General features: G+C 48.0%; 1 pseudogene; it reads left to right on the top strand.

The window, feature by feature from the left end:
* The first annotated feature begins 5,819 nt into the window (after nucleotides 1-5,819).
* Nucleotides 5,820-7,126, top strand: LOC123121056 (uncharacterized; annotated as a pseudogene).
* The last annotated feature ends 7,512 nt before the right edge of the window (nucleotides 7,127-14,638 follow it).

Here is a 14,638-nt window from a genome sequence, read left to right as displayed (position 1 = left end):
GGTTCGATAGGCAAACTGTGGGGAGGCCTCAGAAGTTGGATTGGGCAAAAACAAGTTCAAACTGGGCCGAAAATTTCGGCCGACACAGACAATTATCGGGCCCAGGCGAGATGGCGGAAATTCGGCCGAAAATTGTTTTTTTGGCCGAAAATCAAAACACTTGCGCAGGTCGCCGTCTTCTCGCCGGACAGTAGGGAGTGGCAGATCTTCCCGAAAGTGGGCAACCTGAAGCAGTTCCTTGTATACAATGGTCCAATTGTGAATGGTACGCTAGTGAATGGGTCAGTTTATTGGGCATGCTCAAGCGGAAGTGATCTCCACGTGCTGAACACCGCAACACTGCAGTTGTCCCAGATCGATCTGCCGCCGGTTAATGATGTGTGGGATTGGGGACCGACTTTCAAGGTCGTTGGTGAGAGCAGCGATGGAAAGCCTTGCGTGGCCCGGCTAGCTGATCTTACGCTTGAAGTTTGGGTCCGGAGAGCCGCCGCCGACGGTGTCGACAGATGGATGCTCGACACGACATTTCCGATGCCGGATGCGATTGGTACGCTCAAATTACAGAACGTGGATGAACGCTCTATAGAGGTTGCCGCTATTATCAGTGGCACTGTGTATCTGTCCTTGGACCAACGATCCTATGCACAGGCGGAGCTCCCGGTAGGGCGAGGCAGGGCGCCCGCCCTACCTTGATTTTGTGCAGAAAGATTAGTACATGTAGTCATACGCTGTCGCTGGCCGGTTCTATGTGCATGGAGTCACGTTCGCTAGAAAAAAGAAGACTTGCTGCTGCTGCTGTGCATCCTTCGCTAAGCGGGAACTAAGAAAGCAATCAAGCCCATCCCAGTTGATCAAGCCGCACGCACCAGTTTCCCTCAAAAAAGAAAAAGGTGCACGCACCAGTACATGCTATCTCTCTCTCTCTCTAAAAAAAACAGTACACCATGCCATCACACGGAGAGCTATAAATTTCTATAATTTCAGCCTCAAAAAAATATAAATTTCTACATTTTCATGTTGTGAATTTATGATGTAAATTTTCATAGTAGCTTCACAATCTAGATGGCATTAAAGCTTCATTATCCATTTGTTTTCAGGTCTACTTAAATATGCTTGCATTCCCATTGTATTTGAATTAGTTTAAAATCATGTAAAATTATCAGAGCATATTATTATTGTGTATATGCTATTTGATATTTCATCAAATTATATATCACTCCCTCCGTCCCATAATATAAGAGCGTTTTTTACACTACACTGGTGTAAAAAACATTCTTATATCATGTGGTGGAGGGAGTGGTCAGTGTTCGCCCCACCTTAAACTTTTTTCGTCCTCCGCCACTGATCCTATGGTAGAGGAGATTCTACCTGGTTGCTATCCTTCTGCATTGAAACAGATGAGCTGAAGAAGGTCTGCCCTATCACTTGCTCTATTGATAAATCTTGCTACCCCTACGTCATGGAATGGCCTCCTGTTCTGGTAGGCCCTAAGGTGAACTCTGGACTCGAAGGGGCTTGACTAAGAGGAATAAGGAATTTAGAACTCGGGCGATTTTATCACCGAAGAGTGAAAGGCTCCGTCGCTCACAGCTGCTGGGGTTGCTGCAGATTGCACCTACGAAGTGCTATACTGGAGACTTGGAGCTGCTGTTCTTTAGCACCTCCTAGTTGGTTAGTTACAATAATGGGTACTGCTATTTGCGCAATTGTGCTTACCCCTTGGCTACTTCATGTTATGTGCCTATCGGTTGTGTGAAGTGTCATGTTATTAATCTTATGGCTGTGATTGTCAGCTTGATCACTATGGATTTATGAAGAAACTGAATTTAAATAATTGGTTTCTCTTGAATTTGTTATCAATAAAGCTATCATATTGTGTACTGCTAAGCTGCCAGATGGGTACCTGGTGGATACGGGCAAGAGCAGATTAGTGTGCATTTTGCCATGTTGGCATGGGTATGAGTGAGGTTTTGTGTCCGTGAGCAACTTGGGCATGGGCATGAGATTGATGTAACCCACTCTGCACCACTGTTGGCCGTGTAAAATGATTGATGATATAAGTTGATAACACTGAAGCTCCATACTCCATCTGTTGCTTAATCTACCATTATTCGATTGTTGTATGACTGTCGTAAGAACTATTAGACCATTTGCTCAGGCTTCCACCATAGATTGTTAAGTCTCCCGCAAAAAAAAGATTGTTAAGTCATGTAAAACAAGAAGAGTGACCTTTGTTTCTCTTGCATGATGTTCAATAGTTAGACAGGTGAGTTGGATCGTAACCTTATTTGTGAACTGGACGAAAGTTCCCGTGCTTTTGTTTGAAATTTCACTGTGGAATATTAGTAGTTGTAGGAACTCAAAATGTACGAAAAATTCTGCTGGAAAGGGGGAGAAACTGCGCTCGGTCATAATCAATTTTATGACATGAAATTTTGGCAGGACAGATGCTTGTTGCAACATCATCTTTTTTAAAAGTAAGTTGCAACATCAACTGATCAGACAGGGAATCCACTCACTACACATGACTCTTTATCTTTTGAGAATGCACTCACTACACACGACTCTTTATCTTTTGAGAATGCACTCACTGCACACTGCAATCAATAAAAAAAACCTCTGTTTCAGCAAACTGAAGGGCCAGGCTGGAAATTACGGAGCTCAGCCCAGCACAATCATTTATATACACGTCCGAGTGTCTAGCTTGGTCCCTCTGCATGCATTTAGGTTAGTATTTTGTTTTCATTTTTATCGTGAGCTTGTATATAGTGTGTTTATGGCACTATAAATAGTGAATGTATGTTGGGTATTACAAACATGTTTTCATGAGCTTGTATTTTCATTGTTTTTCTTTTTTACAGGGAGCTTGAGCGCTTTTTACAGTATACATGTAAATTGTAAATAGTATGGTGCATGTATGTAAGTTCTAGCCCATCATATTTCCAAAAATTATTGTCCCTTAGGTTGAATGCCTTTGTGCAGGATACATTTTACTATCTGGAGTTTGAATGTTTCTGTGACACCATGCGGAACACACTGAGCTTTTTATGTGACCCTGTTTCACATAAGGTTATCTTTTTTTTTCACTGAAGAAATTTGCATGTTCATGTATCATTGTGAAGGCTGTGTGAGTAAGGCTTTGTGATGGTTTGTGAGAAATACCCAAACCTAATGTAAATGTTTTGTGAGTACGGCATCATATAGGTCTGTACTATGACGATGATGATTTTGGCATTTTTTGTTGTTGTAATCTTAATTACTAATCTGCTTCTGTTCTCGACTTCTTGTAAAAAAAAGGTAGATTTTGTGTCTATATTTCTTCTTCTACATGAGTTTCTTGAAGATGCAGAGAAGCCCTGGGGGCGAAATTCAGGCTTGCGTTGGTGTCATCAAAGATCACCGAGCACCGAGGAACATCCACATAGCTTGAAGAAGCCATTTTTTTGGAAGTCAACTGCACAGGAGATGAGATTGGGACCGAGCAGAGGTACGTGCAAAACCAAAACGCGAGCAGAGAGGCACGTGATCCAGATCGGCCTGGACGTCAGCTAGACAGCCAGAGAGGGGCGGAGGTGGCCGGACGGGCAGGAGGCGGCGGAGCGGCGCGCTGGAGGAAGAGGCACGGCGGGGCGGCCGTGGGAGGATCAGGGGTGCACTAGTACAAAACAGGGCTTTCGTCACAGGGCAATATTCACATTAGTCCCGGTTCAGTCACGAACCGGGACTAATGTGAGCATTGGTCCCGGTTCGTGCGGCTAAGGCATTAGTCCCGGTTCACCTGGGCCCTTTAGTCCCGGTTGGTGCCACGAACCGGGACTAAAGGGTGCGATGCCCATTAGTACCGGTTGGTGGCACCAACCGGGAACCTTTAGTCCCGGTTGGTGCCACCAACCGGTACTAATGGGCTTTGAGGCATTAGTACCGGTTCATGGCACGAACCGGTACTAAAGGTCCCATTTTCAAACTCTACCCCCCGACCGCCTTTTCAGTTTTAGAAAAAACAAAAGAAAATGATGGAAATGTCACAAATAAAATAAGTTTCCCATGTGATATGTGGTCTAGTTGTTGGGAAAATTTACAAATATGAATTTCGACTTTATTTGCAAAATCTCTCTGGAATTTGTAAAATGGGCATAACTTTTGCATACGAACTCGGATTAAAAAGTTTTTTATATGAAAAATCATCTACTCGGAAAGTTACATCCGATTTTAACGGGGGGAACCCCGTTAAACATTTTCAAAATCCTCAAAAACCTAACAGAAAAAAGTTACGGGGCTTTTAAGATCTGGAGAGGCAAAAAAATTCAAAAAAATTCAAACTTACTAGTGGGAAACTTACTAGTAACAGAAAAAAATATAGTTTCAAATTTTATATTTGGAAAAAATCTGGTCAAACTGTGGTCAAACTAATTATTCTAGAATATTAGTGTTACTAAATAATTATTTCAGTTTTTTTGAATTTTGGTCAAATCTGGTCAAACTGTGGTCAAACAATGGTCAAACTAATTATTCCAGAAATATTAGTGTTACTAAATAATTATTGTTTTTTAAAACAATAGTTTCAAACTCAAACAGCGAAATGTGTCACTTCATGCTCAAACTAAATTCCTGAGGGTTAATAGGATTAACATCTTACTATTGTCAGGAAAACAACAAGTGCAGACTTGGAAACGAGGGAGAATAGAACCCGGAAGTTAAGCGTGCTCAAGCTGGAGTAGTGAGAGGATGGGTGACCGTCCGGGAAGTTAGATGATTTGGAATGATGAGGGGTGATTAGAGATTAGAGGAGAAATTAAGCAGTGATGAGGGGTGGTGATTAGAGATTAGAGGTTAAAATAATTCAGAAATTTGAAAATAAAAAAAATCAAAAAAATTTAAAAAAAATCATAAAATTTCCTTTAGTACCAACCGGGACTAAAGGTGGAGCTCCACGTGGCCGCGGCCTTTAGTCCCGGTTCGTGTAAGAACCGGGACTAATGGGGGGAGGCATTAGTAACGACCACCGGGACTAAAGGCCCTTACCAACCGGGCCAAAAGCCCCTTTTTCTACTAGTGGTGGTGCGCCGGAGCGGCGGGCCAAGTAGGAGTTGGCCGGCAGCGGGCGGAGACGGCCAGCGGCGAGCGGATCCGACCGGAGGATGGCTGGAGACGAGGAAGACGTGCCTATCACCGGCGGCGGTTGGGGTGGAGCACACATGAAGTTGCATCGTGCGGGATAGAGGCTAATAAAGAATCTGATACCATGTTGGATAATGAGCAACTAACATTCACAAAGGGCTAAAGACCAATACGTGCACATATGTGGTAAAGTGCAAGAACCCCTTATACAATGGGGATATACAGAAAAGGGGACTATACACATCTAACAATTAGGGGTGAAATTGTCTATATTTCCTCTTCTACGGTTTTCTGAAGATATAGAGAAGCACCTGGTGAATGCAAGGAAGCTAGCAAGGGGATTAGCCATCTTTTCATCCAGGTCTGTCATGGAGATCTTGTAGGAGTTTATTTCTGTCTTGTTCTTTCCCTTACGAGAGCGGGGGTGGACTTGTTAGCATCATTTTTATGTTCCTCTAGCAATTTCGTGGGCCCGTTCACGGCAATAACTGACAGAAACACAGTCAGGATATACACCTGTCAAGTTGTAATTTACTAAAAAAAAAGTGTCAAAGTTGTAATTGGTCCAGAAAAATGACTGAAACCCAACTGCTCACGTTCCTTCGGGACCTCCGTCTGACGCCCCCATAAACCCTCTCTAACTCTGGAACGAGCCGCTACATCTTTCCGTCGCCTCTCGTGAGCCGCCGCCGCCGGTCGCCATGGCCTCGAGTGAGCTGCCGCCGTCCAAGAAAAAATCCGCACGACCCGCTCCCACCACCATAAGCTCCCTCAGCGATGACCTCCTGTGCGAGGTGTTCCTCCGCCTAGCCTCCCTCCGGAGCCTCGTCCGCGCCGCCCTCACCTGCCGCGCCTTCCTCAGCGCCGTATGTTCGTCCCCCGCGTTCCGCCGCCGCTTCCGTGATCTTCACTCGGCCCCGCTCCTGGGCGTGTTCCTCGACACGCCCGGCTTCAGGCCCATTTGTCGCCAATATGATCTGGACCATGCCGCGGCCGTCCAAGGCGCCGATGTCTTCCTCGCCCGTGTCCCCGACCTTGAAGACAAAGACGAAGTCGAAGGCGACGGCCCGTTGTGGCCGATGACCGAGTGTCGTGATGGGTACGTTCTACGTTGTTCTCGTCAACCGGCGAACCAAGCGGGCGGCCGTGTACCACCCCATACACGGGCCCTGAACCTCATCCCGGATTCCCGGCGCCGCCCAAAGAGGTCTGCGACCCGGAAGATGCCGAAGTCGAGTTCCACGTGGTCACCTGCGAAGAGGACCGACGGTCGTTCCGTGTCGTCCTCGTCAGCGGCAGCGACGGAAGTAGGGCAGAGCGGGTCGCCGTCTTCTCGCCGGACAGCAGGGAGTGGCAGATCGCCGCAGAAGCGGGGAGCCCGCAGCTGCAGGTTGAAGACAATGGCACGCTAGTGAACGGGTGTGTCTACTGGGCAGACGGAGTCGATGATATCCATGTCCTGAACGCCGCAACACTGCAATTCTCCCGGATGGATCCGCCGCCGACGCGCATGGGATGGCAACAGCAGGCTTGCAAGTACGGAGAGACCAGGGATGGGAAGCTCTGCATGGCGTGGACTTCCGATCGTGGTCGTGTGCTGGATGTTTCGATCCGGAGAGCCGATGACGACGACGACGGTGTCCAGAAATGGATGCCGGGCACGACTGGATTTGAGATGCTGGATGCGATTGATGAGTTGAAGCTGCCGTTTGAAGATGAAAGCCGTATGCTGGAGGTGGACGTTGTTGCCATCATCCGTGGCACTGTGTATTTGTCTACCTTCGATGCATGGGCATCCCCTCCTGCTTATTCTGGCTGGTTCCTATCCTTCTGCATTGAAACAGAGGAGCTGAAGAAGGTCTGCCCTATCACTCGCTCCGATTCTTTTATCCCTATGTCATGGCGTGGCCTCCCGTTTTGGTGCGCAATAAGGTGGACTCGTAAGAGGAACAGGGAAACTAGAGCTCGGTCATTGTATCTGTACTCCATATATTACCTTTTGTTCTAATATAATGATGATAGCCTGCAATCTATGGCTCTATACATGTTCTTGTCTTGGTTAGATGTACTCACTTTTGTCTATGTCAAGAATTCAAGATGCAAGTCCAGGTGCAGGTGTTGTTGGGAATTGCAAGCCATTATCAAATGACATTAATAACACTAGTATAAGTTACTATCTTTATAGTGCAAAGTAACTTAGGGCATCTCCAACGCCGACCCTCAAACCTCCCGCTTCTGTTCGGATCGTGCTGTCCGGACCGCGGAAACCATCCAATGCGGGCTTGTATTGAAGGACGGTCCGGACGCGTTTTCTCCTGCAAACCGGAGACAAATGTGGTGAGGATTTGCGGGAGTCCGGGCCGGTTCCAAACCCGCTTATGACCACACCGACCCACCCAAATCACCCATCCATCCCTCCCGCGCTTTCCATCCCATGCCGCTTGCCGTACCGCATTCATGCCGGCCAGAGCATGCCACGACTGACATTGATGTCGCGATTTGACCGAACGGGAAGGTGGCGCAGAAAGAAGCGACCTCTCGGGCGTCGCCCCGCTTCAATGCGGACGCTACGTCCCGATAAACCAAATCCGGCCATCGCGCCGCGTTGAAGCGGGCTGACCGCCCCTCCGCCTGGCCTGGCCACGACTATTTAAGCCGCGCTCTGGCACTGTCCAGATCCACACCCCCCCTCCCGAGCACCGCACCATCCTCCTCCCCCTCACTGAGCCCTTCCTCCTCCTCCAAGCCCACCGGCGATGCCGAAGTCTTGGTTCTCCGTGCCGGCAAGCGGCACCGGTGGAAGTTCGTCGTCAGGCGGATCTTGGCATCGCCGCCCTCGCTCACCGGGACCACCCGCATCCACGGCCGCGGGTTCCTCCGGCAGGAAGGAGATCATCTCCTCCTGCGACAAGGAGGACCAGCCGTAGCAATGCCTCATCTCCTCTCAGAGGCGACTTTGATGGACAAATAATTCATCCGTCAGATGGATATAATGACGGAGTGTTCGCTTCGCCAGATAGGCCCGGTGCTACCGTCTGTGACGCCCTCGATTCAATCGTACACTAATCATACACGCAAATGTGTACGATCAAGAAGAAGGACTCACGGGAAGATATCACAACACAACTCTAGACACAAAATAAAATAATACAAGCTTTATATTACAAGCCATGAGCCTTGAGGGCTCGAATACATAAGCTCGAAAACACATGAGTCAGTGGAAGCAACAATATCTGAGTACAGACATGAGTTAGACAAGTTTGCCTTAAGAAGGCCAGCACAAAAGCATCTACGATCAAAAAGGCAAGGCCTCCTGCCTGGGAGCCTCCTAACTGCTCCTGGTCGTCGGCGGTCTCCACGTAGTAGTAGGCATCGGCGGTGGCATCTGGCTCCTGGGCTCCGACATCTGGTTGCATCAACCGGAAAAAAGAAGAAAGGGGGAAAAGGGGAGCAAATCAACCGTGAGTACACATCCAAAGTACTCGCAAGCAAGGAACTACACTACATATGCATCGGTATCAATGAAATGGGTTGTATATGTGGACTGAACTGCAGAATGCCAGAAGAGAAGGGGAAAGCCTAGCCTATCGAAGACTAGCATCTTCAAGCAGCTCCAAGCATCTTGCAGCATCAGAAGAGATAAGAGTAGCATAAAGTAAAGTAGTAGAAGTGTTATCAACCTCGGCCAGAGATCCTTTCTCGACTCCCTGCAAGAAAGCAATCCCAGAGCCATACTATCCAGTTATCATCACAAACCAATTCTCATCACAAGTATCCAGTTCTAGTTGTATCGATCGAGATACAACTCCAAGTGTCCGTTACCGTAGGACAGGCTATCGATAGATGTTTTCTTCCCTACAGGGGTGCACCAACTTACCCACCACGCTCGAGTAACTCCAGCCGGACACACTTTCCTGGGTCATGCCCGGCCTCGGCCAAACAATACGCCGCAACCCGACCTAGGCTTAATAGAGAGGTCAACACGCCGGACTAAACCTATGCCCCCAGGGGTCATGGGCCATCGCCCCGGGAACTCCTGCACGTTACGTGGGCGGCCGGTGAGCAGACCTAGCTACCTCCTTCAAAAAGGCAGGTGCTTACGAGTCCAACCTGGCGCGCGCTGCTCAGTCGCTGACGTCTATTAAGCTTCGGCTGATGCATACGACGCAGAACGCCCATACTATGCCTACGTGATGGTTAGTGCTATCAGGTCAGAGGGCCCTCGGATCAAATATCCAAATCGTAGTGGATTAGGAACGCGCGCTAACAAGCAGAGACTCGCGAAAGATGTGACCCCATTGCCCCGTCTCAAGGACTTGCGGCAAGGGCTAAGAATGCCCGGCCACGCCTCGTAAGTATCTCGCGGGCACCTTCCAGGTCAACCCGACTCCACATCACTCGCGGGTACCCCTCAGGGTCGATCCGACCTTCCAAGTAACAGTTGTAAAGTCCAAGTATTCGTGTGTCCAAACATCAAGGGGAAAATCCGAGGAATCACCCCCGGTGAATTCCACTCGATGTAATCATCAAGGTGAACGTAAGAGCAACCACCCCCGAGGTTCACACCTGAGGGGTTGCACGACAGAGTCGTATCGGAAGTGGTTAAGGAGGAAATCACCCTCGATGACCACGACCGAATAGCTACACTACAGCGATCTCATCAGGAGTGATGTATAGGTTCCACCCTCGGCACTCGATGGTAACTCTGCAGAGTCGAGCAACAAAAGGGGAAAGTGATGTGCGGTGTCGGGGCCTGGTCTTCGATCCCGTTGATCGGGTCTTCGATGATGAAGCAAGGGCAACAAGGACAAGGTGGGGGTCACTGATGGATCACTAACCAACCTATACTAAGCAGTTTAGGATAAGCAGGTAAGGTAACAATAAGCAGGTTACAAAAGCAGATTATGCATCAGAATAGGAGCAATCAATTACAGTAGCAAAATCTAATGCAAACATGAGAGAATGGAATGGGAGATATCGGGATGATCAAAGGGGGGGGCTTGCCTGGAAGCTCCGCTGAAAGGGAAGAAGGGCCGTCGTCGACGTAGTCGATCACAGGGGCATCAGCAGCGGTCTCGGGGTCTATCGGAGAAGAAGAGGGGGAAGAAACAGTAAATATAAGGCACACAGATGCATGACATGACTATACGCAGCACTAGGCGTGTTCTAACATAGTACTACGCGATACCGGCGAAGGGGGATAACATCCGGGAAAGTTTTCCCGAAGTTTGGCATTATCGGACAGATGAAACGGAGGGGAAAGGTTGCATCTTCGCTATGCTAGGGACGTGTGGTAGACGAACGGGCTGCGTACTCGGATTCGTCTCGTCGATTTGAGTAACTTTGATGTAGAAAAGTTTTTCATCCGAGCTACAAATTATTTTATATTAATTTTCAAAGGTTAAACAAAATTCTGGATTTACTTTAATTCAAAAATAATGATTAACATGCTATGGGTACCCAGCTCTGTGTACACAACAGTGTACACAGAGGATGACAAGTGGGCCAGGAGGGTCCAAGTTGACCAGTCAACGGGGTCATAGGGGCCCACATGTCATTGTCTTAGACTTTGATTTTAAATTTGTTTTTCTTTAAACTAATAGTGGGTCCACTTGTGATGTATTAGGCTAATCCTAATACACTAATTAACATCTAACCTATCTCTAACAAATCTAACAGGGCCGGCCCCTAATACAGAGAGCCAGCCGGCCTCTGGCTCTGTACACGGGCGCGCCGGGCTCAGGGCGCCGGCGGCCAGCGACGGGAAGCACCGGCGGGAGCGGGGAAGTAGCCAGGTAGCAGCAGCAGTCAGCGGCGGAAGCAGCATGGCAGCAGCCGCAGAAGGGGAGCGTCCTAGCGGACGACGGCGGGGGGGCGCGGCCAAAGCAGGAGGTGCGGCGGCAGAAGTGAAGCGACGCAAGCGGGAAGGGGCGAGGCCTCGCGCGGGGCCGGGGCCTAGCCGGGGCGCGAAGGGGGTGGGGTGCGTCTGGACGCGGCCCAGGGGCGAGCGCTCGCGCGCGGGAGCACCGGGCGCGGCCTCGGGAAGGTGCGGGCGGCAGTCTATGGCGCCGAAATCGGAGGGATGAGAGGGATCGGTCATGGTGCTCACAGCGGGCTTCGGGGAGGTCTCGGGAGGCCGGGGATGGCGCTGGAGCGGTGGTGTCCACCGCGGTTCGACGACGGCCGAGGCGGTGGGGAACAGGGCGATGGCGGTGCTGCAGGAGCATCCCGACGCAGATCCGGTGCTGTAGACGAAGGAGATGGAGCGGCGCGTCTCCTGGATAGGCTCCGGTGGCACGGGGTGTCTTCGGTGTGCGACATCGACGGCAACTCGGTGATGGCGATGCGGCTGCGAGCTCGGGGTCGAGAGGGAGAGCAAGTGAGAGGGGAGAGGGAGAGGTGGATCTAGCGTACAGGGGGGGGCAGTCGAGTGGGTGGAGCAGGGGGCGAGGACCGAGGAGGCGGGGGTCCTTATCCTGCCGAGGCGTCTCCGGGGAGGAGGTGCGGTGGCAACAGCGCCCTGTAGCGACGCGGGACGGGGGAGCAGGGCTGCCTGGGTCAGCCAAGGCCCAGGGGCGCGGTGGAGCTGGGCTAGTCAGCCTAGTGGAGGGGGGCTTTTCATTTTTAAAAATTTATTTAACTTTTTTTATATTTCTGTTTTATTTAGATTATGGCATTAAACCACTTTGCAGAAAATGTTGGTTCACCACGAATATTAACAAATGAAAATTTTCCACATCATGAACATTTTATTTTAGACATTTGAAAACTTTTGAGTTTGACTTGATTTTGAATTTTGAATAAAGGGTGGGTTTGAAACATCGCGAGTTTATTAACAGTAATAATGATGACATGGCATCATTAGCAGGGAATTACTGTAGCTTAATTATCCGGGCGTCACAATTCTCCTCCATTACAAGAAATCTCGTCCCGAGATTTAAGGGGTGGAGTAAGGGGGAAAGACTCGGGAAGGACGGGGCTCAACACAAGATAGGTAACTGGGGGCTATCTCGCGAACGTAGCATAGTGGCATCTCTCGAGTTGACATTCAAGAAAGTCATCGAGAGCAAGGCTAGAAGGTGCAATAAGAAGCTTCAAGCGGATGGGCAATCGTTCGATGTCTGAAACAGAGTGTGAAAGGGGGGTTCAGAGCATCGAGAATAAGTATTACATCTGATACCAGAACAGATCACAAGGAAGGGGGCTCGTGAATTACGTACGAAGCCAAGCGCGAGGGATAACTTTGAAAACAGGGATGTACAGGAGTCAGGTTTCGATCCTGTGGAATTGTGGGTTATGGGCTCACCATGTGGGTTAAAAGTAGAAAGGGGGGCGATAGCAAGGCATGTCAGATGATAGACTATCAGTTATGTTGTCAACAACGTTGGTACCAAGGGCGAGGGATGGAGAGAACTATTTTCCTGCTCGTTTGAACGAGGCGGACCAATAGGCAAAGTTCTCATCCATCGGTGGTTACCGGAATGCCAACAGCAATAATAACAAGGTCTTACAGACAAATTGTACACCGAGGTGTTTTCATAAGCAGGGAACTATTACTGCTTAGATCTCATAAACCACAAGAAAGTTTAAACAAAACAATGGAAAAGAAAAGGTGATCATTAGATTAATCAGAACATTGGAAGGAAAAATGTGTTGTCACATAAGAATTGGGAGTATATCCTTCCTAAGGGGGGAAGCGGAGCAGGATATACATGATATGAAAGTAAGTTGAAAAGCATTTAGATAAAGGGGGCGAGGGAAGATTCATGTTATTACCCATACAACGGTGTTTGGATAATAGATCAAGAAACATTCGACAATGTGCTTCCAATGTTCTTGTTTATATTCGGAATACCTCAGTCATGCTTCGAGGTAGCATTAACATGGTGTTACAAGTAGGGGTTGGAGTTGAAGATTACAAGAAATACTCAAGGAACAATTGCAGGAATAGCAAGGAGTCCAAGGTATAACCAAGACATGATCAAACATGTGTTGGAAAGAAGACAAGGGAGTTGTCGATGATAACTCAAATCATCGAAGGTCAAGGATGGTATTTCTCATCACAAATTTGATTGATATGTTGGAAGAGCTCGGAATGTTGACGAGCATGACACAATTGTCGAGAGATTTCAGGAAGATGTAATCGATCCGTGATGACATCAAGTCAAAGGAATGATGAAGCGAAAAGTTATTGGAACCACGGGTACGACACAAACTCGAAAGCAAGCTTGCTGTTCAAGGCGAAAAGGTATGACGAGGAAGATCGACATAAGCTTAGCTCATCGTCGAAAATTCTGTTCCGGGAAGAAGGACGAGGTAGCACAGTTAAAATTTAGCACGATAATGACATAGTCGGCCAGACTAGGAATGGCTTGAAGGGTTATTAAACTCGTAAGCAATGGAAATTACTTAGAGTTATAGAATCGGAGTGCGGAATCGATTCAACCGATTCATTTATCGGTGTCCTCGAGTGATTAATAACTTAGATCCCGGGGGAAATCTGGAATCGATGAGAAGCAATACTAGATGAAGACTCATAGGAAGCAACATAGTTCTTTGATATTCTCGAGGTACCGGAGGGTAATACTCGAAGGAAGATCAAAATAGGGGTTGCGGAGATGCATTGATCTGCAGAAGACAAGTGCTTTAACTTGTCCGAGAAATGAAATTAAAGGGGAACAATCATGGTCAGAACCATGGTTGCAAAGGACCAAACATAGATACCAGATGAACTTATAATAAGGGGATTATTATTATCACAAGAAGCTTCCATGATAAGTTCCACATTAGGTCCACGGGCATGAACACAAAGCTCAAGGTCGACTCCCACTTCTTCAATGCATAACCCTTTGTTCACTTCTCACTTTCGATGGAGTTGTAGTGCTGAAAATTTATCTGGCAATACACCAGAAGAGTATGACTCGTGAAAACTCTCGATTCACACAGATTAGGGAAGGGATAGATTCTTCCTGTCTAGGCATCTTAGGAACATATACCTGAAACTTCAGGGGTAACTAACTAAAGCTCGGAAGCTGAGCATGGTTGACAAAAGGAGAGGATACAATTTACCAAAGGCATTATGTATCCGAGGAAAGGCTCACAAGGTGATTGAATATGAAGGACGTTGTCGGATAAAATCCGACAAAGGACCTTGTGGTCCACAAGGGATCTGATGTGAGTATCGGTACTTCACCAGAAGAAGAACGAATGTAAGGATATCAGACTATAGAAACAACCGACTAATTCAAAGCTCAAAAGCAATGGAATTATGAATTCCAAAACGGGGGATCGGAAGCAAAGGCTCTGGTCAAAGACAAGTAAGTTGAATAGACATAGATTGACAATCAATCAAGGTTTGATTTGTCGAACACCAACTCATGTCAGGGGTGACGTCTGAGCCGAAGGGTAGAATTCTAACTTTGATTGATGATTGCAAGCATTCACAAACATATCGAATCAAATGCTCAAAATGAAGATGACAAAGGATACTACTGAATATTGCCAGACATATGGAAAGTAT

Source organism: Triticum aestivum, chromosome 5D (genome assembly GCF_018294505.1).
Source record: "Triticum aestivum cultivar Chinese Spring chromosome 5D, IWGSC CS RefSeq v2.1, whole genome shotgun sequence".
Taxonomy (NCBI): Eukaryota; Viridiplantae; Streptophyta; class Magnoliopsida; order Poales; family Poaceae; genus Triticum; species Triticum aestivum.
This window is presented reverse-complemented; position numbering and strand designations above follow the sequence as displayed.